Below are 24,262 nucleotides of genomic sequence, written 5' to 3' on the forward strand. Positions count from 1 at the left end.
CAAAGGATTGTCTGTGGGCTGACAATCTGCTCTTGCAGAAGACTTGGGTTTGGTCCCTGCACCCACATGGCCTCTCACAAACCTCTGTAATTCCAGTCCCAGGAGATCTGATGCCCTCTTATGGCCTCCACAGACACACACGGAGGAAAAACACTCTACCACATAAAGAACAATGAATCTCAAAATAAATAAATAAAATTAACCCTCCCCCTTAAAAACAACAACAACAGAAACTAGAGAGATGGCTCAGCTGCTGGGAGTTCAGATCCCAGCATCCACATAACAAGCCAGTGAGCACGCTGCAACCTCAGCATGGGGATGCAGACACAGGAAGACCGCTGAGGTTCAGAGACACAGGCAGAAAGTGATGAGGATACCTGATGACTCTTCTGTCCTCCCAGGCAGGGTGCAGAGGTCTGTCCATCTGCACACCCACATCTGCTTATATTCACACACACAAAAATCCATAAAAATAAATCCAGCTGGGCAGTGGTGGTGCATGCCTTTACTGAGGCCAGCCTGGTCTACAGAGTGAGTTCCAAGATAGCCAGGGTTATACAGAGAAATCCTGTCTCAAAAACAAAACAAACCCAAAATTTTAAAAATTTTGTTGAAGCTCAGCCTGGTTTGCATACCTTTAATGCCAGCACTTGGGAAACTGAGGCAAGAGCATCTTGGGTTTGAGGACAGCCTTAGCTATGTATCAAGACTCTAGCTGGCCAGACATGGTGACAGGAGCCTTTAATCCCAGCACTCAGGGAGGCAGAGGCAAGTGGATGTTTGAGGCTAGCCTGGTCTACAAAGTGAGTCCAGGACAGCAAGACTACACAGAGAAACCCTGTCTTGAAAAACCAATAATAATAATAATAATAATAATAATAAAAAAAAAAAAAAAAACAAAAGGGGTCTGGAGAGATGGCTCAGACAGCACTGGCTGAGAACTGTAGTTCAATTCCCAGCAGCTCACAGCTGTCTGTAACTCCAGTGGATCTGACTCTCTCACACAAACATACATGCTGGACAAACACCAATGCACATTAAATAAAAATAAATAGAAATTAAAAAAAATAAAAATACCTTACCTCAAAACAACAACAAAGCTATATTGAAAATATAGAGTTGTAAAAATTGCACAGAAAATATATGAACATGCTCCCATCAAAAAGAAATGGCAGTTGGGTGTGGTGGTGCACACTTTTAATCCCAGCACTGGGAAGGCAGAGGCAGGCAGATCTCTGTAAGTTTGAAGTCAGCCTGATCTACAAGAGAGTTCCAGGACAGCCAGGGATGTTTCACAGACAGACCCTGTCTCAAAAAAAGAAAACAAAAAACAAACAAACAAAAAACAAAACAAAACAAAAAGGACAAAAAAAAAAGAAAAGAAAGAAATGGCAACCGTTCCTGAAATCCAGTTTGAACACAGCGTGAGGCCCGCCCACTCTCCTGTCCCTCTCCCTCCTTTCTGAGGTGGCAGCTTTTGATGGCATCTGTGTGCCCCCTGTGTCCCACTGGTCTCTCTCTGTGGAGCTGGTACATAGACACAGGGGTCAGTGCTTGACTGTCTGCGTCACTGGAGATGAGCATGACGGTACTGGTTGATGACCTCTGCCTCTTCCTGGACCCTCACCCTGCTGCCTCAGTCATTTTCATGGCTCCCTGCCTTTATTGCATGGTGTCCCATAACCCCTTGGAGACACTTCTTATTTCTGACAATGCGATACTGTCACAAAGAAGGCTATCGGAAATAATAGAGGCTTATAATAAGCAATTCACAAACATGTAACTCCACACGTGTACTAACTGTGGAAGCGAGACTTTTTAGTTTTGTGTGTGTGACATGTGCATGTGAGTGACCAGAAGAGGGCGATCTCGCTGTGTGGATGAGGATGGCTTTGAACTGATGCCTGCCTCTGCTTCCCCAGTCATTCCTTGTGTGTACCACCAGGTCTAGTTTATGGGATGCGTGGGATTGGACCCAAGACATTGTGCATGGTAGCGAGTGTTCTACCAGCTGAGCTCATTGCCAGCCCTTCTATCTTTCTTTCTTTCCTTCTCTCTTTTTTAATTTTTTATGTGCATTGGTGTTTTGCCTGCAGGTATATCTTTGTAAGGGTGTCAGAACCCCTGAAACTGGAGTTACAGACAATTGTGAGCTGCCATGTGGGTGCTGGGAATTGAACCTGGGTCCTCTGGAAGAGCAGACAGTGCTCTTAACTGCTGAACCCCTCTCTAGCCCTCCTCTTCCTTTCTTTCTTTTTCTTTTTTTGCTTCCTGGGTCATTAGGAAGCATCTGGCTTCCTATTATGGTGTATGGTCCTCAACAAAGGCCCCAAACAGTGAGGCTGCTGAAGGTAAACTGAAGCTCCCACAACCATGAGCCAAAATAAACCCGTTCTTTTTGGGTGTTTTATTCTGTGACAAAGAGCTGGTGTGGGCTCACTAAAGCCACATGGTGATTTACGGAAGGCCAGCCATGATGACACCAGCTCCTTGCCAATCCCCCATAATCTCCCAGCTTGTCCTCTTTGACTGAACCAAACATAAAGGCAGAACCTTGGGCCCTCCTTCAATCCCCAAGGACTCAAAAAAAAAAAAAAATCCCTTACACTTCGAGAAAAGCTGGCCCAGCCCCTCCCTCCTTTGCTGACCCAGCCACCCGACAAACCGTGCTTGTCTTCACTCACCAAGGCCAGGAAACCACACTCTGCCGCTTCACCCAGCTGGCTCCAGCCCTGTCCCAGGACAGGTTGGCTCTGCAACTCTGGCCTTCTTCTTTCCAGGTCTCCTCTCTTAGGCCACGAACCCCAGCCTAAGCTGTTTCCATCTCGATGTCACTGTGGCTAAGAAAACAGGAATATCTGAGTCAGCCCTCCTGGGCTTTGGCCTTTTAGCGTCATGGAAGGACAGGGGGGGAGAGGCTGGCATCACAGAGCCAGCCTCTTGTGGGGCTCTCTTTCAGCCTGTGGGACCCAGGGGCCTCTTGGGACTAGAGAAGATACTGTCTTGGGGCACGGACTTCAAAAGCTGGTCTGTGCCCTGCCAGCTGTGGGCCCGGGCCTTGGCTGGTGCATCTCAGCTGGAGACATAAGAAGCTTTAAAACTACTGATAATATCTGGACTCCACACTGGAATCAAGCTAACGGGATTTTGTTGTTCGTTTTCAAACATTATTATTGTGTGCACGTGTGTGTTTGTGCCATGATAGGAGGTTGGAGGATACCTTTGCAGGGTCTGTGTCTCTTTCCACCTTTACATGGGTTCCCTGAACCAAACTCTGGTTGTCAGGCTTCATGGTAGCAAGTACATTTACCCTGCTGAGCTCTCTCACTGGCCCTGTTTGTTCTTTCAAGCCAGGGCCACTAGTAGCCAATGCTAGCTTCAAATTCCCCATGTAAATAAGGATGGCCTTGAACATCTGAGCCTTCTGCTCCTTTCTTCCATGTGCTAGGATTACAGTATGTGCCATCACACCCATTTGTGAAGTGAAGAGGATCGAACCCGAACTCAGGACCTTGGGCATGCTAGGTGTGCACTCTACCGAGCAGAATTCCAGCCCGAGGCCTCCTGAAAGCCTTTTAATCTGTTTTCACCTCTGTGAAGTGGGACTAATTATAAATCATGAGGTCATTTTCTAAGCATCACATTCATGAACTCATAAACTCAAAATCCTTTAGTCAACCCCTACACTAGGCTCAGTTCTGGGCACCGGAAAAGCAAAGGCAACAGTCAAGACGGCACGTTCAGGGAGTGTCCCCTGTCAAACTTTCCTGAACTCACAGGCTATACAGTACAGGTCTTAGGACTTTTAAGCCCCTGTCTGTCTGCTGGGCTCCCTCGGCTCCTGGATCTTCTGATGGCCAGCAGAGACAACTGGCACAGAGGTCTCCAGGTGTCATTCCAGATCTCCCCTCCCCCTGCAGGTGCACATCCTTCCTCCTCACTGCCACAGCGGGCTATGGGCGAGGGGTGAAGGAGGGTGGCCCCTGGGAGACCTACGTCCTGAAATGCATTTTCAAAGGAACACACATCAGCCAGGTGATGGCACATGCCTGTAATCCCAGCATTCAGGCAGGCAGAGGCAGGTGGATCTCTGTGTTTTCAAGGCCAGCCTGGTCTACAAAGGCAATTCAGGACAGCTAGGGCTACACAGAGAAACTCTTTCTCAAACAAAACAAAACAAAACAAAACAAAACAAGACAAAACACCAACAAACAAACCAACAGGAAATGTCACATTTACCAGGTTTTTGCAGGCTGAGGTGTGGTTCATGCTGGCATCTTGGGTCACTATAGGCTTTCACTGGTCACATATGGCAAGTGGCTCTCATAACTGGCCAGCTCAGGTTCAACCTAATGATAACCCCAAGCCACTAGTCCCAAACAATAGGATGACCACAGATGAGGGCCACAGGTGCCCGTTGGTGGTTAACTGTATCCGTTCTCTTTTCCTTTCTGCTTCACTTTGGGGAAGAGGTAAGCAGTCTTTGAGGGGGGCAGTTCCACCCTCAAGGAAGGTTCTAGAAGCTTTAAGGTTGTCTCAGTGGCCTGAGTCACCATTGTGTCCAGTTCAAGAAACAGGAAATAGCATGAGCCTTTGTGTAAAGATCAAAACGGCGAAGTTTGGGGCTGGTAGTGAGCCCACCTCACATGTGTGAAGCCCTGGGTTTAACCTCTAAGCCCTGCATGAAGCTTGCTGGTACAAGCCTGTAATCCAGAACTCAGGAGGAGGAAGCAGGAGGGGCAGAAGTTTAAAGTTATCTTTCATTACAAAGTAAGTTTGAGGCCAGCGCAAGATATATGAGACCCTGTCTTAGAAAAAAAAAAGAATCTTAACCAGGCAGGCCTGGTGGCACATGCCGGTAATCCCAGCACTCGGGAGGCAGTCGGGTGGATCTCTGTGAGTTTGAGGCCAGCCTGCTCTACAAAGCAAGTCCAGGACAGCCGGAGCTACACAGAAAAACCCTGTCTCGAAAAACAAACAACAAAATCTTGAAGCAGGCCCACAGAAGAAGCAAGTTTATGCAGCGTCCTGTGTGTTTGCTGGGGGTTTCTCACTGCTGGGAGGGTAGAGGAGTGGGATCCTGTGATGACGGCCTTTTCTCTCTATACATCTTCCCTCCTTGCCCCAAGGACTAGAGAACTGAGTGCCCAGGCGGAAAGGCCAGAGTTCCCCTGTGTGCCTGTGGGATGCCTAGGTGTACATAGCTCTTAAGGGTGGGGCTTGGGAGAAGGGGTTGCAGAATCCGGTTTGTTTACCATAAGACCAGCGGCACCTGTGGGGGCCCTTCCCCTGTTTAGTGACTGGGTGGCTCCCGACACCACCCCCTTCCTCTCAGGGTCCTTTATGAAATGTATATGGGTGTGTGACAGAGTCCCGGACTCTGGTGGTGCAGCAGGCTGCCTGGAGCCCAGGGTTGGTAGCCAGCGCCTCCAGCCAGGCCTTGTGTAAAGAGTCATTCATGCTGGACAGGTGTGTGGCGAGTGCTGGGTCAGACAGGCCAGTCAGCACTTTCAGCAGGATTTAATCAGGGGTAAAGCAGCCCCTCTCTCTCCGAAGCCTGAGATAAGGCCTTGGCAAGAGCCTCCGATTCATTCCGGAATAGGGGGTGGGAAGGAAGAGACTAACAGAAAACCATCTGGACTATATGTAAGGGCTCTCATGGTCCAGGTGGGTAAATCAGGGTCTCTGGGGAAGGAGAGGCATGCTGATCCAGGCTCAGTGTGCAATGCTCTCCTTACATTTTAAAATTACATTTAAAATCCATTAATTTGTGTGCACATCTTGTGCGGGTCAGAGGACAATTTGTGGGAGTTCTGTCCATCTACCATGGGGTCCCAGGGATCAAACTCAGTTCATCAGGCTCGGCTGCAAATGCCTTTACCCGCTAAGCTATTTTGCTGGCCCCTAAATGTTCTGTTTGAACGGTTCATCACCTCATCCTGAGGTGGGGCTCATTTACCATATCACAGATGGAAAAATAAGGACTCAGAGGCTGTAGTGTTGTGTGTGTGTGTGTGTGTGCTCATGGAGGCTGAGGCCTTGTGGCAGAACTTGTCTTCCATCTTGACAGTAGCATGGGAGAGCCTCCAGGCTGGGCCTTTTCTCGGCTGCTCACCTTCCTTCAGGATGGGGCAGAGCGACAGGCTGGGTGGGCCGGCAGTGATAGTCTAAGGCCAGCGGCCCAGCGGAGAGGACACCATTGCCCTGGTGCCGTGGGGCTGGCTGTTGACTTCCCTGTCCCTTTCAGGCCCAGAATCAGCTTTTGGGCCTCACGTGAGATGCTCACAGCCCCATTTGTCTAGTCCTTCTGCTGTGCCCTCATAGGCACAGAACTTCCTGAGAGCCTTCTTTGCTTCCTTCCCGACTGGCCCTGATGGTAGGTCCGATGGTGGGGCAGTATTCTTAGAGACCCTGAGGGCCAAGCATCCTTCTGTGTGATTTTCTGTGGGTATCATTTGTGGGCATTGTTAGCCATATGGGGTCTGTGGCTCAGCCAGGCTAAAGAAGTTTTCTTCCTTCCTTTCTGTCTTCTGTTTTCAAGACAGGGTTTCTCTGTGTATCTTTGGCTGTCCTGGACTCACTGTGTAGACCAGGCTGGCCTCAAACTCACAGAGATCTGCCTGCTTCTGCCTCCCGAGTGCTGGGACTAAAGCATGTGCCTAAAGCATGTCTGGCTCTCTCTCTCTCTCTCTCTCTCTCTCTCTCTCTCTCTCTCTCTCTCTTTCTAATTTACTGTGGACCAGGTTCAATTCCCAGCACCCACATGGCGTCTCACAGCTGTCTGTAACTCCAGTTCCAGAGCTCTGACACCCTTACACTGACATACATGCACACAAACCACCGATGAACATAAAATAAAAATAAATTATATATTTTTAAAAAAATCTTACTCTGTGTGTATGTGTGTATGCCATGAGTGTGCCAGGGCCCACAGAGGCCAGAGGCCAGAGATCCTGTGAAACTGGAGCTACAGGTGGTTGTGAGCTGCCTGAGTGCTGTTGAGGTGGGTGCTTGGAGATGAATTCTGGTCCTGTGGACCAGCTCTCCAGCTGCTAAGGAAGTTTTGTGTTCACTGATCAACCCAGGGTACATGCGAGTGTGTGTGTGAGGCTGAGGGCAGTCTTGGTTTGCCCCCACAAGAGCAGAGTGGCCCAGAAAAATGGGCTTTCAGAACGTTCTAGAACTGGAGCAGCCTGGGTACACTGAGATGGGGGGGGGGTTAAGTCTGGGAGGGACCGAGACTTGGAATTTGTCTGGGGGCTCCTGGCTCCTTGAGCAGGCTGGGTCCAGCCTCTGTGCTAGTCTATCCTGGAGGCTTTTTCTTGTTTGTTTTGTTTTGCTTTGTTCGTGACAAGATCTTGCTTTATAACCTTGCCTGGCTTGGAACTTACTATGTAGACCAGGCTGTCTTGGAAGTCTCAGAGATCTGCTGGTCTCTGCCTGTGCTGGGAAGGAGGACAGACACACAAGCCTTAAATTGTCTTTTTGCAAATGTTGAGGACAAGTTAAAAAGCCTCCACGTTGCCAGGGGGGTTGGTGTGGTTTCTCGGGACGCTTGCCTGAGCTGCCTCTAGGAGGCGCTCATGCCCTTGCCCCGGCAGACTTCTGGCCAGAGACTTGTCCTCGGTGGAGGAATACAAGCTTCTAGGTTAGGGGTTCCCTGCAGGGGGGTGGGGTGGCGGGGGGGGGGGTGCTGAGTGTTCCCGTGGCTTCTGACACCACAGTGGGATCCCTGCTCTGGAGAGAGGACTCCCTGAAGACCCAGAGCGGCCCAAGGGAGTCGGGTAATTTCTGATCAAAAGTGAGGAAGACAAAGGGCTTATGTTTGGGAGAGACTGGCTTACCTCAGTCCACTCAGGGTCAGGAACTATGGGGCCAGAGTACCAGCACAGAGCAGCCAGCCTTAAGTCAGGGCTGGTCAGCCGCTTTGGCAGCACACAGGCAGGAGGAATACCCCTGGAGAAAGCTGACAGAGCCTTCTCCCCACCTCCGCTGAAGGGGAGAGGTGGGTTGAGCACACCCACCCACACCAGGGCCTGAAGCTCCGAGCTGGGAGCAGGCTGATCCTGCTCGCCTGGTGTCTTCATTCTCCAGGCCTCCTCCCGTCCTCACACGTGAGCTGGGGATTTGGGTGCCTTCCGCAGAGAGGGAGGACAGTCCTCAGACCCCTAAGCAGTGACTCTGGGAGCAGAGCTTGTTAAACCCTGGCCACTCCTCTTCTTTGATGCGTTCCTCTGTCCCCACACCTAAAAGGTAGGGAGCAGACTGACTCAGGCGTCAGTACATTCCAGGAGGGAAGGATCTGGGCCTGTGTTCTTCGATGCTGTCCTCAAGGCCCAGGTCAGAGAGCCCTATATGTGACAGACACTTAATAAATGTTTGTAGCAGCAGATGAATCCAGACAAACCTGAGAAAGGGCAGGGACGGCCTCTGACAGCAGCTCATTTCAGAGCCTGTGTTGGTGCTGCCTCCAGCCTTCTAGGTGACCTTGGCTAAGTCCTTTCTCCTCCCTAGGCCCGCTTTTCTAGCTGACATGAAGTTCCTCGGCTCCAGACAGCTCTGATTCTTGCTCCTCTTGGGAAGCATGTCCACCTCTCTTTAAAAAAGGGTTTGGCATGGGAAGAGGGGTGGGCTGCAGGCTCAGGCTCAGGGCCGAGCGCTGTGATGGCATGGGGGCCTGCAGGCGGCCGCTGACTGTGGGGCTGTGGCAGCGTTCTCCTGCCACCTCTAGGGACAGCTCTTTCTCTTGAAAATATTTTTTTTGGGGGGGTCATTATGACATTTTCCTTTATCTTCAGTGTATGTGTGTTTTACCTGCATGTATGTCTGTGTACCACAGTGGGTACCTGGTGCCCAAGGAGGTCCCTTAGAACTGGAGTTGCAGATGTGTGTGAGCCGTTGCCATATTATTCCCATCATTGTGAATGTATGTGTAGGGGTGCCCACCCGCACACACGCCCGCACGCACCACAGCGCACCCGTGGAGGTCCGAGGATAACTAGCAGGGGTCAGTTTTCTCCTCCCACCACATGGCTCTCAGGAACTGAACCCACGTCACCTGGCTTGGCTAAGAATGCCTTCACCTAATGAGCCATCTGGACAGGTGGTGCAAGTGACACAGACTAGAGTCACCTGGGAGGAGGGAGCGTCAACCAAGAAAATATTTCTAAGGTGGGCATCGGGGCGCACACCCTTAGTCCCAGCGCTTGGGAGGCAGAAGCAGGTGGATCTCTGTGAGTTCGAGGCCAGTTTGGTCTTTATAGGGAGTTCCAGGACAGCCAGGGCTACATAGTCACAGTTTGGAGGTTGGGAGAAGAAAGAAAAGAAAAATGCATCTATCAAATTGGCCTGTTGTCAAGTCTGTGGGGAGGTGTACTTGATCCGTGGTTGCTGTGAGAGGGCCCAGCCCATGTGGCTCATGATACTATGATTCAGGAATCCTTGGGCTGTATGAGGAAGCAGGCTGAGCTAGCCAGTAAGCAGTGTTGCTCCCTGGTCTGCTCTTTACTTCCTGCGCCAGGTTCCCTCAATGGTGGACAGTAAACTGTAGGTCAAACAAACTCATCTGCCTTTAAATCGGTTTGGTCAGTGTTTAATCACAGCAACAAAAGCCCAGCCAGGACCCCTCCCATCTCTGCTAGGGACCGTGGACTGGAGAGCTGAGGACTGGAGAGCAGAAGGAGCTGCAGGCACATCCTCCTCAATGTACAAATCCAGGAGCGGACGGCAAGGTCAGGTCCCAGCAGAACACCCCCGGGCAGCAGAGCTTCCATCCCACCCACAAGGCCTGGGTTCAAGCCGTCCCGGAAGCCGTGGGCCCTAGACAGACAGGAGGTTGATGTGGTGGGATTTTACAGGGCTCTGTGATTTCCTAAGCCATGAAATCCACCTACCATTGCTGCTGTGCCTCTGTCTTGTCCCCTGTGTTGACTTTGAAGCAGCTGACAGATCTTGCCGTTAGTCTGAGAGAGACACGTCCTGGGACTACAGTAAGCCTGATCTTAGAGCAGAGTAGTTCCAGGGCAAGAAGCAATATGGTTGCTGTACTGTTTAAGAGGAAAGGTCTCTGAAAGTTCCAGCTCTTGTTCCCCGTCCTGCACCCAAGATAATACTAACCACCCTGTTGGATGTAAGAATACTTACAAGGGCCTGGGAGCTGACTCAGTAGGCAGAGCACCTGCTGCTCTGTTAGAGCACTGCAGTTACGTTCCCAGCACTGAAGAGCTCCAGAGACTCTAGTGCCCGCCTTCCCCAGACTCCACGGGCATCCCCAGGTACATGCAAGCAAGATGTCTGCACCCGTGTGTGTGCGTGTGTGTGTGTGTGTGTGTGTGTGTGCACGGTATGCACAAATAAATAATAAAATATTTTCAAAATATTAAAACAGAACCGTGCTTTTTGTGAACATCACAAGATTGTATGAAGATTTTTTTAAAAAAAATCTTTTGTTGCCTTCAGACAGGGTTTCTCTGTGTAGCCTTGGCTGTCCTGGACTCACTTTGTAGACTAGGCTGGCCTTGAACTCACAGAGATCCCCGTACCTCTGCCTCCCAAGTACTGGAATTAAAGGCGTGTGCCACTGCGACCAGCTAGCCTCCAAATAATTTAATACATTAGTCTATACGTTTCTGTGCATAAACCATACAACTAATATTTATACAAATTTTATGCAGATAAAATCAGTCTGCATACTGCTCTGCCTCAGATTCAGCCTCCAGACTGAGCATCGTGAGTTTCCTCCTAGAATGATCACAGTTCAGTCAGGTCCAGTTTTTTTCTTATTGCATACCGTGTCCATATTACAGGTTCATTTTGATATTTGGACACAAGTGTGAGTTTATTTTCAAGACAACTTTCTAGAAGTTACCATGTCAAAGAACACGTGTTTAGCTGGGCATGGTGGTGCACATAATTCTGGCATGTGGGAAGTAGAGGCAGCAACAGGAGCTCAAGGCCATTCTCAGCTACATATCAAGGTTTAGGCTATATGAAACCTTGCTTCCAGCAATCAAATAAACAAAAGATAATGCCTTTATTTAAAATGATCTCAGACATCTTCTAGTTGGCAAACTCAGATTTAGTGCCTTTATATGTTTCCTGTGTGAGTGGTTATACAGAAGACTCGATCTTTATTGCACTTAGAGCAGTGATTCTCAACCTGTGGGTCGCAACTCCTCTGGGAGTCAAAGGGCCCCTTTACAGGGATTGCCTGAGACCATAGGAAAACAGATATTTATGTTATGATTCCTAAGAGTAGCAAAGCTACAGTTAAGAAGTAGGAACGGACATAATATTATGGTTGGGGGTCGCATAACATGTAAAGGGTCGCAGCGTTAGGAAGGCTGAGAACCTGGAGGGAGGCCGGATGCCATCAGGAGATAACCTAGACCTTGTTTCTGTCAGCTGCTGTCCTGACCTCCCCCACTTCTCGAAAGTGCACCAAGAGCTGGCAAGGTGGCACTTCCCAGCACTTGGGAAGCAGAGGCAGGCAGATCTCTGTGAGATTGAGGCCAGCCTGGTCTACACACCAAGTTCCAGGACAGCCAGGGGTATATACAAAGACAAACAAACAAGCACGTAAAACACACACATGCACACAAACAACAACAACAACAAAAAATCACAAAGAGGTGAAATCAAATGAATGAACTCCAAAGCCACATTGTAAGTCTGCTCTGGCCAGTTTGGCTTTGGACACTCTGTCGCCACGCCTGGGTTTGTCTCTGTAGGAGGAGGAAGTGGAGCAGGGCACAGTCCTCACCTACACCGAGAGCACCTGGTAGCAAAGCTGAGCCTCCCAGCCTTCCCTGGCTTCAGAGCACTTGGAGCCTTATCGATTTTGGTTCTCCAAGGGGAGGTGAGGCTCTGGTGTCCAGGATGCCTTCCTTTGGTTATTCAGCTTACAGTCAAATGATCAGCAAGGGGAAGCCATATCTTGGCCCAGGCAGTCTGGGAACTCAGCAAGAAATAACTACGGCCAGATCTGGGTCTAAGGGCCCTTGTGGGACTCTGCTGCTGAGCTCACTGTGGGGGCTTTAGTGACTCACTTCACCTCATTCACCTCTAGTTGCTTGTTGGTTATGTTAGCTGGCTGAGCCACCTTGGCAGACTGTCATGGGAATGACGTGAGGTTCAGAGAGGCCCAGAGCCTTGGGCTGTGTCTGCTGAGTTCATGCTGTGGGTAGCCTGCGGTCCTCAGAGACCCCTGGCCTTGGGGAACAGAGTTCCCTTTGACTCTGCTGGCCACTGTGGTTATCACCCCATAATCACTACAAACTGGAAAGCAAACATCCGAGGCCTAGCTTTTTCTTGGCTGTCACCTTAGATGTGGGTTGTGGGCAAAGTGAATCGCTCTCAGGTAAAGGGAGTCCCTGAGCTGGCCCCAGCCTGTCTCAGTGGCTCTGCGCCAGATCTCACTCTCAGCTCCAGAGCCCGGCAGGGCTTTGACATCTAAACCAAAAGATGGAGGACAGTGTGTCCACGGGGGACTGTCATGACAGCCTACACAGCTGTGATTATATATGTTTATATGTGGGGAGGTTGAGACACACAGGAGACAGAGCTCCCTGATCTGGTCCTACTGTGGGTCTGAGGATCCAGCCTACTTTCCAAGAAAAGCTTTGTCTCCACAAGACGTCCATTGAGGTGGGTGTGTCTGGCCTCTGGTTTCCCGGGCATTTGTGCTCAATCCTGTGGCCATGCTGAGGGAGCGGAGAGGATGCCTTGAATAGGCATGGGTTCGAGATCTGGCCTTTTAGCTACAGAGAGCCCCTCTGGCCTCTGTTTCTTTGTCTGTAAAACAGAGGTGTGGGAAATTTAATAGCATATTGTACAAGGAAGCCACACTCTACAGTGATACAGGCAGGAGAGTACAAAGCCAGCCCTCTGCAAAAGAAGTGAAAAGGGATCAGGGGAGGAGGCTGATGTCTAGATGGAGAGGCTCTAGATATCACACAGGCAGGAACCTGAAGGAGGCTGGGGCAGGAGCAGCCTGTCCATCTTCTGCAGGGATTTTCAGAGCTGATGAGGCCCAAAGGACTCTGGCAGCTGTAGGAGCTGCTTCAGTGCTCAGCAGGAACCCTGTCTAGGCATCTTTGCAAGCCTAGGAAGTTACTCAACTTCTCTGGTCAGCTGGTCAGACACATGAGGCCATGGGGAGAACTCTCTTCCCAGTGTGTGTGTGTGTGTGTGTGTGTGTGTGTGTGTGTGTGTGTGTGTATCACTTGCCCAGCATGGTCTTCAGGTCTCGAGGTGACCTGGGTCCACTGTGCAATGGTCTGGCAGTACTCGTGGTGTGGTGTGGTATGGCTCTCTGAGGCCTGAAGCTCCCTTGTGGGGTGTGTGTGTGTGTGTGTGTGTGTGTGTGTGTGTGTGTTTGTGGTGGTGGTGGGGTCTAACCCTGTGAGACCCCTTACTTACCCCTTACTGGGGTAAGCTTACTGGGGTAAGGCAATGGGGAAGTCCCCCTCTTGGCTGCGGGGGGCCTCTGAGGGAGGTGTGGGCCTTGGAGAGGTCAGCAGCTTTGGCTGTCTGCTTGCTTCGAACAAGGCAGGCTTCACCTCTGGCACTTGAGAGTGCTACCTTCCTCCAGAGCTGACCCACAGGCATTGCATCCCAGGGTGGGACCTGAGACACGGCAGCCCAGTGCCAGGCTGGGGGCCTGAGTGGGGCAGAGGAGGAAGAGGAGGAGCAGGGTGCTGCTGCCAGCCAGGAAATGTCTGCTGGCTGGCTTCAGGCATTCTCTAGCTAGGGATCTGGGAGCTTCCTGCAGTGCGGCAAGAGGTGACCTCAGCCCGCAGACATTCGGGGACAGCCCCCCAGTCCAAAGAGGCTGCTCCATTGTCCCCTGGAGCGGGGACCGGTGGCGGCACTGCCGACCTTTCAGCATGCCAACAACATCCATTCATTGAACAATGTTTACAGAGCACCCACTTGATGTGGGCACCAAGCCAGGCCCAGGGGCACGGGGTGGAGGTGGGGGCTCTGGAGCTGGCGAGGGCTGGTCTACATGCTTTGGCCTCCCCAAGCCCCTGCAGCTGCTCTTTGGTTGGGCAGGCGAGGGCAACGGTGAAGGGAGAACCTGCGGAGTGTGTTAGAGCGTGTTGCCGCGGAAGAGCAGCCATCCCTGAGCAGCAGTCTTCATGCTCACATCTGCTGCTTGCGAGGGACCAGCAGGGTGGGGCTCAGAGAAGGAGGGTGGAGGGGGGCTGCTGGACGTTCACCTGGGATCCCAGCTGCTCTCTCCAGCCATTAGCCTGGAGTGTATCGCTTAGGAGAAGCTTAGCTGGGAGTGCTCCATCTCTGGGGAAACCATGGTCCAGGCCAGGGGTAGGTAGACTTTCTCGTATGGCTGCCTTCACGTCACATGCTTCCTGTCAGCAGCCCCTCACCCACACTCTGTAAAGGGAGCCCACTGAACTCACTGGGCTGCATGGTGTGAGCTTTGGTAGAATCCTAATTTGGTTTGGCATTGGGGCCTTATGAGGAGCAGATAATCATTGTCTCCCCAGGGAACAGTGACCCCGGGAAGGGACACCCCAAGCATGTGGATAGCACCTTCATGCTATCAAGTAGGCTGACTGCCAAGCAGTCATGCCTGCATTTCCCCCCTACACTGAGTGTCCTTGCCTACAAGGCTCCCGGTGTCAAAGCGCTCATTGCAGGGTTAATGGGGCCTGCGCAGCCGTTGCAGATTCTGTTCAATGGCTGAGGAAGAAGGTTCATTCAGGGGCTTCATCTTCCAGAATGTTCTACTCAGACAAATCCTGGAGGGGTCTCTGAGTCTGGGTCCCACCCCAGGCCCGATCACTTTAAGCCACTAGGTAGAACTGAAAGCATACCATTCTCTTGGGTCAGGTGGGGGAAATGAGAGGAGTTGGAATATCTGGAGAACAAGAGCAGTCCTCCTGCCTCATCCCTCCGGGACTTGAGAGTGTTGGGGTGCAGGCCCCCAGCACAGTGAGCCCTTTGCTGACACATGGTGGTGCTGACACAGTCTGCATTCACTTCAGCCCCAGACAGTGTCATGACCAGTATCTTCCCATGTCACGGATGTGAGATGATGGATAGGCACAAGGGAAGCCCCTGGGTGCTCCAGCGGAGAGGACCGGGGCCTCTGGGGGCCACCCAGACTCATCTTGGGGTGCCTTCTAGAGCCGAGCAAAGGGCAGTAGGACTCGCTTTGCCCAGCTGCACAGACCTCCAAATGGAATGGAAGCATCCGGGATCAGTCCCCAGGAGAGGGCCTCCTCTCCTGCGCCCTCCTTCAGAAGAGACCCCTGCACAGTGAGGAAGAGGTCATGGGTTCAGTGGGGTCCGAGGAATAAGAGGAGTCAGAGGAGAGGGAGGGAGGGTGGAACTATAAAAACAGTACTCATATTTTAAAGTCTTCAAGTTTTTTGTTTTTTAACTTTTTAAATGCGGGTCTCAAGCCGTAGCCTTAGCTGGCCTGGAGCTTCTTATGTAGACCAGGCTGGCCTGGAACTCACAGAGATCCCCTACCTCTGCCTCCTGAGTGCTGGAGTTAAAGGCTTGTGCCACCAGACCTGGCTCTTTTTCTTTTTTTAAATTAAAAACAAGAAGAACCACCCCAGCTGCTGCTCTCCTGCCCATCTCCCACCCCGCCTCAGCAGCTGACAAGAGACATGACCACGTGGATGGACACAGAGCTCCACAGTCTCCCCGGGCAGTCACATAGCCCCCAGTGCCGGGGCCAGGACCTTCCCACCCGGGGACACTGCTCATTCCTGCGTGAGTCATTTCTGTAGAAGACATGATTCTGAGGGAGCTTCCTCCCAAGGCGGGGAGGTCTGGTTTTTGTTTGGTTTGGTTTGTTTTTCATTTTCTGATGACTCTGTATTAGAACCAAGGCATGTGTTCCAAGGCAGCACGCCTCACTTTCCTTTTCCAGAGTGTGACTATGAGTGTGTGTGCAAGTGTAAGTGTGTTCCGTAAGTCAGGTGGTGGTAGTGGCACACACCTCTAATCCCTGCATTTGGGAGGCAGAGGCAGGAGCGTCTCTGAGTTCGAGGTCAGCCTGGTCTACAGAGGGAGTTCTAGGACAGCCGAGGCTACATAGAAAGACACTGTCTCAAGAAACCCCAAACAAAAAGGCCTGAGTATGTTCCGAAGGGCATGGTGCCCTGTGGTATCTTCAGGATGTGGGAGGGTTACTGTGAGCATGTCTGAGCGTGTGTTTGTGGAGTGACAGCTCATCTGGTTGCCAAGTTGACACCCTTGAGAAGGGGACTTGCCTCAGTCGGGTTGTCCTGTGGGTATGTCAGTAGGGCATGTGATCATCATTGGTGTGGGAGAGCCCAGGCCACTGTGGGCAGCAGTATCCCCTAGGCTCCCCGGGCCTGGGCTACGTAACAAAGGTGGCTGAGCGTGAATCTGAGTGCAAGCCGGAGGCAGCATTTCTCTATAGTTTCTGCTTTGGCCCTGACTGGGTTTTTTGACACCGGGCTAAGAGACAACTGGGAAGAAGGAACCTCCGTTAAGAAATGGCCTCCATCAGGTTGGTCAGTGGCAAGTCTGTGAGGCATTTTCTTGATCCATCACTGACGTTCGAGGACCCAGTTTTCTGTGTGCTGTGTGACCCCAGGACAGGTGGTACTAGGGAATAAGAAAGCGGGCTGCGCCAGGTGTGGTTCCCGTCTATAGCCTGGTCTACAGAGTGAGTCCAGGTCAGTCAAGGCTACACAGAGAAACCCTGTCTCCAAAAACCAAAACCAAAACCAAACAAACTAAAAAAAAAAAAAAAAAAGAAGGAAGAAAGAAAGAAAGGAAGCAAGCGCTCTTCAGAGGCCTCTGCTCTAGTTCCTGCCCTGACTGGCCTCCATGGTGGACTGAGGCTTGGAACTCTAAGTGGAAATAAACCCTTTTCTCCCCAGGAATAGCTTTTCGTCACGGTGTTTAGCACCACAGCAGAAAGCCAGCAAGGACAGTGTTTGTGTTAGCGTGTGTGTGTCAGTGTGCTTGAATGTGAGGTCAGGAGAGGTTGTTCGACAGTGTGTTTTTGAGTGTGTGTGGGTAAAAGTGCTACAAGAAACATGAGTTCATACCCAAGTGTGTGTGTGGACATGTGTGCATGTGAGTGTGTCCCTTTGGAGTGTCAGTGTGCTTAAGTGTGTGGTGAGAGTGTGAGGGTGTGTGAATGTTTGTGGGAACTTATAAAAGCATGAGCGAATGAAGGTGTGAGTGTAAGTGTGTATGAGTGTATTCCAGTGAGTGAGTATATCTAGATCTGCTCACAGCCACATCTGCAGGGCCACAGGCCGTCCTGGCTGTCAGAGTGAGTTTATGCCTGGGCCAATATCCTTGAGATCCAGGGGTCTCTGGTCATCAACGGCTCTATGCATCTATGTCATTTTATAGTCTTTGTAATTTTATTTATCTATCTATCTATCTATTTATTTTCAAGATAGGGCTTCTCTGTGTAGTCCTGGCTGTCTTAGAACTCACTCTATAGACCAGGCTGGTCTCAAACTCAGAGATCCACAGGCCTCTGCCTCCCATGTGTGCCACCACTGCCCAGCAATTTTCATTTTATTTTAAGATGTTTATTATACATGCTTTATTTGTTTCTTATGTATGTTTATCTGTGTCTATATTGTATATCTGCAGTCCACAGTGAGCTTGCTGAGGTCAGAGGGGAACTTACTGGCTTCTACCATGTGGGTTCCAGGAATGGAATTTGGGTTGTCAGGCTTGGTGGCGGGTGTCTTTTCTCTCTGGCCCCCATATTAAAATTATTTTTATTTATTTTCCATTTTACTTACATTTACTTACTTTCAAGGATTTTATTTTGGGGACAGGATCTTGCTCTGTAACCCAGGTTGGCCTCCCACACAGGAATACTCGGATTCAGGATGATGTTTCCATGTAATTCTTGAAGTAAGTCAGGGTTTTCCAGGTAGAGTGGGGGCCTAGAAGGGATGTGGCTGTCATCTGTAGTTGGTGACCTGGAGCCCGTTCCAGCTTCACCAGACTCTTTGGCCTGTGTTCAACAGGAATATTGATAGGTAAGGGATGGAAAGACTGCAGTGGATGGAAAGACAGCGCAACTGGCTGAGCAAGAAGACCGAGGACTTGGCTTCCACCTGCCTTCCTCCAGGGGAAAGCTCCTCTCCTTCTTTTGGCCCCAGGATCCCATCTGGAGCTTGACTGTGTTTGAAAATCTTGGGCCACTGGCTGTGTGTGAGCTGTGGATCCTGATCAGATGGTCCACTTTTCTGAGTCCAGTTTTCACCTGTAGAACAGGGACATGATGGTTGGTACAGGCCATGGTTACTTGTCATGATGGTGACTGACACCATCAGGATCCCTGGTTCTGACCATTAGAGAGAAGAGACATTACTCAGCGAAGTCCGGGCTTCCAGGCCACAGAGTGGGGCCCAGGAAGCAGGAGGGCAGGGCCAGCTGCTTTGGCTAGCCTGCCCCAGCTTAACACAGGTTAGTGCAGTGAATACTTTCATAGCTTCTGCTACATGCAGATGAGGCTAGACCCGCTGTAGAATCTGACTACAAATCAAATGTTCACTGTGCCGTAAGCTTACAGTGGATGGAAAGGATCAGAGATCCTGTATCCCTCTGGAGCCCCGATTCAGGAGCGCCCCGCACCAGACCATGGCATGCAAAGACTGCTCGGTACTGTAGGCTGAGTTAGCTCAGAGGAGTGAGCTGGTTTCCCTTAAGAGAGGCCGTTTATACTGGGCTCTCTGTTCCTTCCATTTGTCCATTGGTCATCCAGGCTGGAGAAGACCATAGCAGGCCAGAGCTCCAGCAACGCTCCTCCTGTGCACCCAGGCCTCATACGAATTCTGAGGAGTCTCCGGATGTGAAGAGGAAGTGGTGAGGCTACGGAAGGCAGGCTCATTTCCAGTGTGGGGCCGGGCCGCCAGCTCTGGGTCCTGTTTACACAGCAAGGCGGACAGGCAGACAGAACTTGGCGGCAAATGCGCTTTGGCCTTTGAGAACAGAAGGGACTGGCAGGGCCCGGCTGGGTACAGGGAGGCCTGTGCCAAGGGAAAGTCGAAATCTAAAGAGCGCTTCCTCTCGACCGGGCAGCCCCAGACGTTTGACTCCAGCCTGAGCAATTCCTTCGGTGATTCATGAGCAGCAGGAACTTATAAATAAAGCCCACCTCAGCCTCTCCCCTCGGGGACCTGGGCAGGATGGGGTGTGATGCTGGCGGCAGGGTCAGGGTCTCTGACTTTCCAGGAGGGTGGGGGCAGGGCTGTGGCTGGCATTTATGGGGCTGGGCCACCACCTCTGAGTGACCCACACATTCATGTAGTCTGCAGAAGGAAAATTTGAAATGGCAGGGCTTTCAAATTTCTCTCTGTGTGTGTGTTTATGATAACATTGTAGCTCTGTCTGGCTTAGTACTTACTAAGGATGTACTCACCAGGATGACCTTGAACTTCTGATCCTTTCTGTTAGCTCTGTAGCGCAGGTGTGCGCTGCTGTACCGGGTTCTGTGCAGGTCTAGGGATGGAGCCCAGGCTTTGTGCATACCAGGGAAGCACACAGCTCACTGCTGGCCCAGCCACTTCTCCAGCCCCAGTGTGATATTTCTGAAGCAGCCAGCATCTGCTCACGAGTGACCTCCTAAACCCTGGGCCAAGAAGCTCTCAGCTGTCTTAATCCCGGTGCGCCCTGTTCTGTGGGGTTGGGCCAAGGGCCCCTCAGCACAGAGGGGATGAAGGGTGAAGGCTGAAGACATGCCTGCTGGAATACTCAATGCAACACAGCCCCTTGTCATGAAGGTGTGCACCTCGGTCCCTCTGAACTTCGAGGTTTCTCTCTTCTAGCGAAGGAATTGAGACCGGGGTTGTGTCCGTGGCCCAGGGTCACACAGGAGGCAGACTGAGCCAATGGCTTCACCACACATTGCCCTCTTCTTGGATCCGCCTTCCTCCCTGCTTGCCGTGTGCTTTCTGGCGGCCTCAGTGTCCCGACTGTGACATGGGCACAATGTGACATGTGAACCAGGCATGGTGGCACAAATCTTTAATCCCAGCACTTGGGAGGCAGAGGCAGGTGGATCTCTGCGAGTTTGAGGCCAGCCTGGTCTTCAGCACAAGTTGCAGGTCAGCCAAGGCTACACAAAGAAACCCTGTAGGAAAAAAAAACACAACAAATAGGCGAACAACAAAAAGTATTTGCGTGGACACAGGTGCTTGTATGCAGCTAGCTCTCCAGACCTCGAAAGACTGATGAGAAAGAACCATTTTTTCTGCCATGGCCACAACGGGAACTGCCCCAGCAGCCAGAGCCCCTGAATGTTTCTGGACATGCGAGGATCTAGCACAAAACTCTATACTGCAGGTTAGGTTGTCTGAGCAGGCGCTGGGAGACGTGACTGCAATGACAGAGGCTAGCCACCAGGTGGCGCCACACAAACCGCTGTGCTCGCTGGAAAGCTGTGGTTTGGGGTCCCACGCCCCTTGAGAGAACTGGCTCTGCCCTGAGCCCGGCATGGCAGCTAAGTAAACTGAACACGGGAGGGGCAGTGGCCCAGAGGGAGGCCCGTACTTCGAAGAAGGCCTCTGCCAGGGACAGTGACACGGTTGCCGTTCCCTGGGGCCTGCCTCCCCATTGGCAGGATACTGAGTTCTGTCTGCCTGGCTTTCTCGCCTGAGTGTGTGAAGCCCACGGTTGTATGGCTTAGCTTGCCTCCTAACACATGTAAGGCTTCAGGCGTTGAGGTGAGCTCTGGGTCTGTCTTTGCTTCTAGCTTGACCTGGGGCAGCAGCACTTTCCTTGAGCCAGAGGAGACCCCAATATCCTGACAATCCCAATACGGAGGACTTTGAGTTCTAGAAAGCCGGGGATTTTTACCCAAGTCTTCACTTGCACTGGTCCTGAGGACACTGTCAAAAGTACCTCCTTCCCCTCTGCCCAGAGGCCCCACAAAGAAAACCCCCTGAGTTAGGGCTAGGAACTAGTGAAGGATGGACCTTTCTGGCTGTGCTGTTGTGCTGTTGTGAAAAGAACCATTGACTAGAGCAGTGGACACACTAGCCCTCAGAGACCCCCCAGGTCTCCCATGTTAAAGCCCCTCAGAGTTCACCTGCCCAGATCCCAGGGCCACTGTTTCTAAAGGTTTACCACAGGCTGGCATGGTGTGGGATGCCTTATTCCCAGCAACCACGAGGCAGTGCAGGGAAATCCTTGTGAGCTTGAGGCCAGCCTTGTCTGCACAGTGAATTACAAAACAGCCAGGGCTCCGTAGGGAGACCCTGTCTCAAGAAACAACACAAAACACCCCAAAACAATCAAACAAACAAATAAACCCCCAAATAAATGAAAAATCTAATAAAAAATAAAAGTCTAGCACCCTGAGGGGGGGGTTCATGAAAGAAACAGGTTTTCGTTCCTGTTAATCAGTTAGTTTCTGAAAACCCTCTCCCTAAGTCAGGATGTGGGGGTTGTGGGGGCGGGTGGACACACACAGCACACAGATACAGCACAAGAACAGCCCCTGCCCTGGAGATCTTCGCCCAGAATCCCGGGCTGGCTAACATGCAGACTGGGACAAACCGTGAGGGGCACTTGAACTCATTGGTGTTAGAGGGTTTTTCTAGACCACCCTTGCAGGAAGAGAGCAGAGCCCTAGGGGCCTGTGGGCATGGGGAGGGTGCTCTGGCCTTCCAGGTAGCACTGAGCCAGTGAGGGTGAGAGGATGGGCAGGTGGGGAGCTGAGGGTCACCTCCTATGTTGTTTAGGAGAGGCCTGGGTGAGGAAAGGCACAGCTGAGTTTCCTGGAGTCAGAGCCTACAACCTTGGCGGGTACCTGTGCCCCTGAGGGGTGGGGCTGGCCTGCAGGGACCACTGTCACGCAGCCATGGCTTTTCACTCTAACCCTGCCTGTCTCAGGAACAAGGCCTTCGCTATTGTGACTCTGGACTGGTTGGGAAAGCTCCCTGCTCTGGCTGTACACAGTGGGTATGCGGGCACACAGGCTGCTGCATTACAAAGGAGGACACTAGAAGAGGCTCCTAAAAGAGTCCCAGGAAGATTCAGATCCTTTAATATTGGGGACGGAGGGAAGGGTTCATGGGAGAGAGTGAGTTTTTAGAAGCCAGGAGAGTGCCTGGAGCCTGGCCAGCTGTGGTGCAGGAGTGAGGGGGAGGCTCTCTGAAGTCAGGCCGGTACCCAGGGTCAGGCCAGTGGAGGGTCTGGCTTTCGGGAACTGGAGATGTCCGAGTTTGCAGTGGGTGAAGAAAGGGAGGGTCTCCGTGTCAGGGAATGCGCGTGCCCCCAGAGCTGTTTCTCCTGGCTCTCTGAGTCAGCCCTGACACTCCTGCCTCCCTGGCTGTTTGGCAGCAGACTGGATGTTCCGTGCGGAATTTAAAGAATCCGAACAGGCAGAACGCTAATCCCACCCGGAGAGGCTGCCCCGAGCCTCGGCTGCAGGCTGGGGAAGAGCCCCCTTGCGTGGCATCGGGGACAGGGCTCGGTGGCCAGGGCCAGTGTCTAGACCTCCCGGGCCCCGGGCCCGCGCGTGGAAAGGTGAGCGCCTGCGCACCCGGACCCACGCAGAGGCAGGCTCGGGGCCGGGGGTGAGGGACCTGGCGCTCAGGGGCCTGGCGCCGGGGGACTCTGGGTCGCAGTCCCCGCCCTGCTGCGCCCTCAGCCGCCACCCCCGTGGCCCCGGCGTCTCGCAGTCTCGGGCGCCCCAGCGCCGGACGTTATCTGCGCTCCCGGTCGGCCCTTCCCGCCCCGGGCCGCCTCGCCGCTCCCGCCTTATCGGACACCGTGCTGGGGAGGGCTGAGTCTACCGGGACGCGCGACTCCCAACGGGGCCTTCCTCCTCGGGCCCCTCCGCCCCGGTGCGCCTTCCCGCAGCTGCCCCCCCTCCTGAAATGCCCCCTTCATAGCCAGGCTGAGCAAAGGCTGGACATCAGGAAAAGATCCCCCCGCCCCGCCCCCAGATTTCTCTCTTCCTCAAAAGACAAGCCTAACTATGCTTTAACCCATTTAGTCACATTTTAAATGATTTCACAAGAAAGGAAAATTCTGCAAAACAAAGTGAAACTCCCCAAACATCCTAAACTCAGCACCCGCCCGGGCTTTGGGAGCCCCAGGCGCTTGCCAGGTCCCAGCAGAAGCCTGGATGGGTTGGCAGCCACGGGCTTCTCCGCACGGTTGAGTGTGCAGCGCTGGCGGGCTCTCAGGGCACCCTTGGTAATGACGAATTGGCAATATGGATGGAAAGCCATAAAAATAGCCATCCCCTGCGTTCAGTGACCCCACTCTGGGAAAGGGTTCCCAGGAAACAGCTGAGCAGCAGCAGCCCACAGCTCTGGCTCCATCCGTATGTTAATCAAAGTGCCAGGGAGCCACACTTCCTCACTGTGGGGAGGTGGATCAGAACCCACCAGTCACCTACAAACAGCTCTGTTCCCTACCTTAAAGGGGACAGCTCTGCACTCAGCCTCGGCAAGAATCCGGGCGTAAGCGACATGATCTTGCTCTCGTCTCTTCAGAAATGAGAGAATGGAATAGTCCAAGCCACATTTGTAAACGCAGTCAGTTCTCCATAGCCAGGCTCCCACATCTGAGAGTCAACTGACCTCAGATCAAAACATTTTTAAAGTATGTTCTGAACGCAAGTAGACGCTTGTCATTCTCCCAACGTTCTAGATCCCCATTTCCCCAGTGCTCACACTGAACTGCATACTGCAAGCAACCGAGAAGAGCCTGAGGGAGGGAGGACACAGTATAGAAGTAAGCACTGAGCATTGTGTATGGGTCGTAGGTCCTTGGATTTTGTAAGGTCTGGAACCAAACACCAAACATTCTGAGGGAAGACCAGAGGAAGTGGATATGCTGATTAAGAGTTTGGGAATTTAGGCCAGGCGTGGTGGCACATGGCTGTAATTCCAGAACTCTGGGAGGCAGAGGCAAGCGGATCACTGTGAGTTTGAGGCCAGCCTGGTCAACAAAGAGAGTCCAGGACAGCCAAGGCTACACAGAGAAATCCTGTCTCAACAAACAAACAAAGAGTTTGGGAAGATAGGGGACTGTAGACATGGCTCAGCAATTAAGAACACTTTTTGCCCCTACACAGGACCCCAGATCGGTTCCCAGAATGCACTGGTGGCTCACAGCCACCTGTAACTTAGTTCTAGGGAATCCAGTGCCCTCTTCTGACCTCTCAGAGCACAGCACCATACCCACATTTAAGACACACATCATTATTGATATTGTTTTTATCACAATTGATAAAAACAACATTCAAGAATAAATTTGG

At 52.0% G+C, this 24,262-nt stretch overlaps 1 long non-coding RNA gene across 2 annotated transcripts in view; it reads right to left on the reverse strand.

Annotated features, from left to right (window-relative positions):
- Positions 1-17,702: 17,702 nt before the first annotated feature.
- LOC132654609 (uncharacterized) overlaps positions 17,703-24,262 on the reverse strand; it is a 75,299-nt gene continuing 68,739 nt past the window's right edge. Inside the window, exons 6-7 of one of the 2 annotated variants that reach the window (XR_009592256.1) lie at positions 19,409-20,119; positions 17,703-18,250 (exon numbers count right to left, since the gene is read on the reverse strand). This is a non-coding gene — a long non-coding RNA (uncharacterized LOC132654609). Of the gene's footprint in view, positions 20,120-24,262 lie in introns of both variants that reach the window. The other variant, XR_009592255.1, reaches the window with a different exon arrangement.

The sequence above is a fragment of the Meriones unguiculatus genome, chromosome 6 (genome assembly GCF_030254825.1).
Source record: "Meriones unguiculatus strain TT.TT164.6M chromosome 6, Bangor_MerUng_6.1, whole genome shotgun sequence".
Classification (NCBI taxonomy): domain Eukaryota; kingdom Metazoa; phylum Chordata; class Mammalia; order Rodentia; family Muridae; genus Meriones; species Meriones unguiculatus.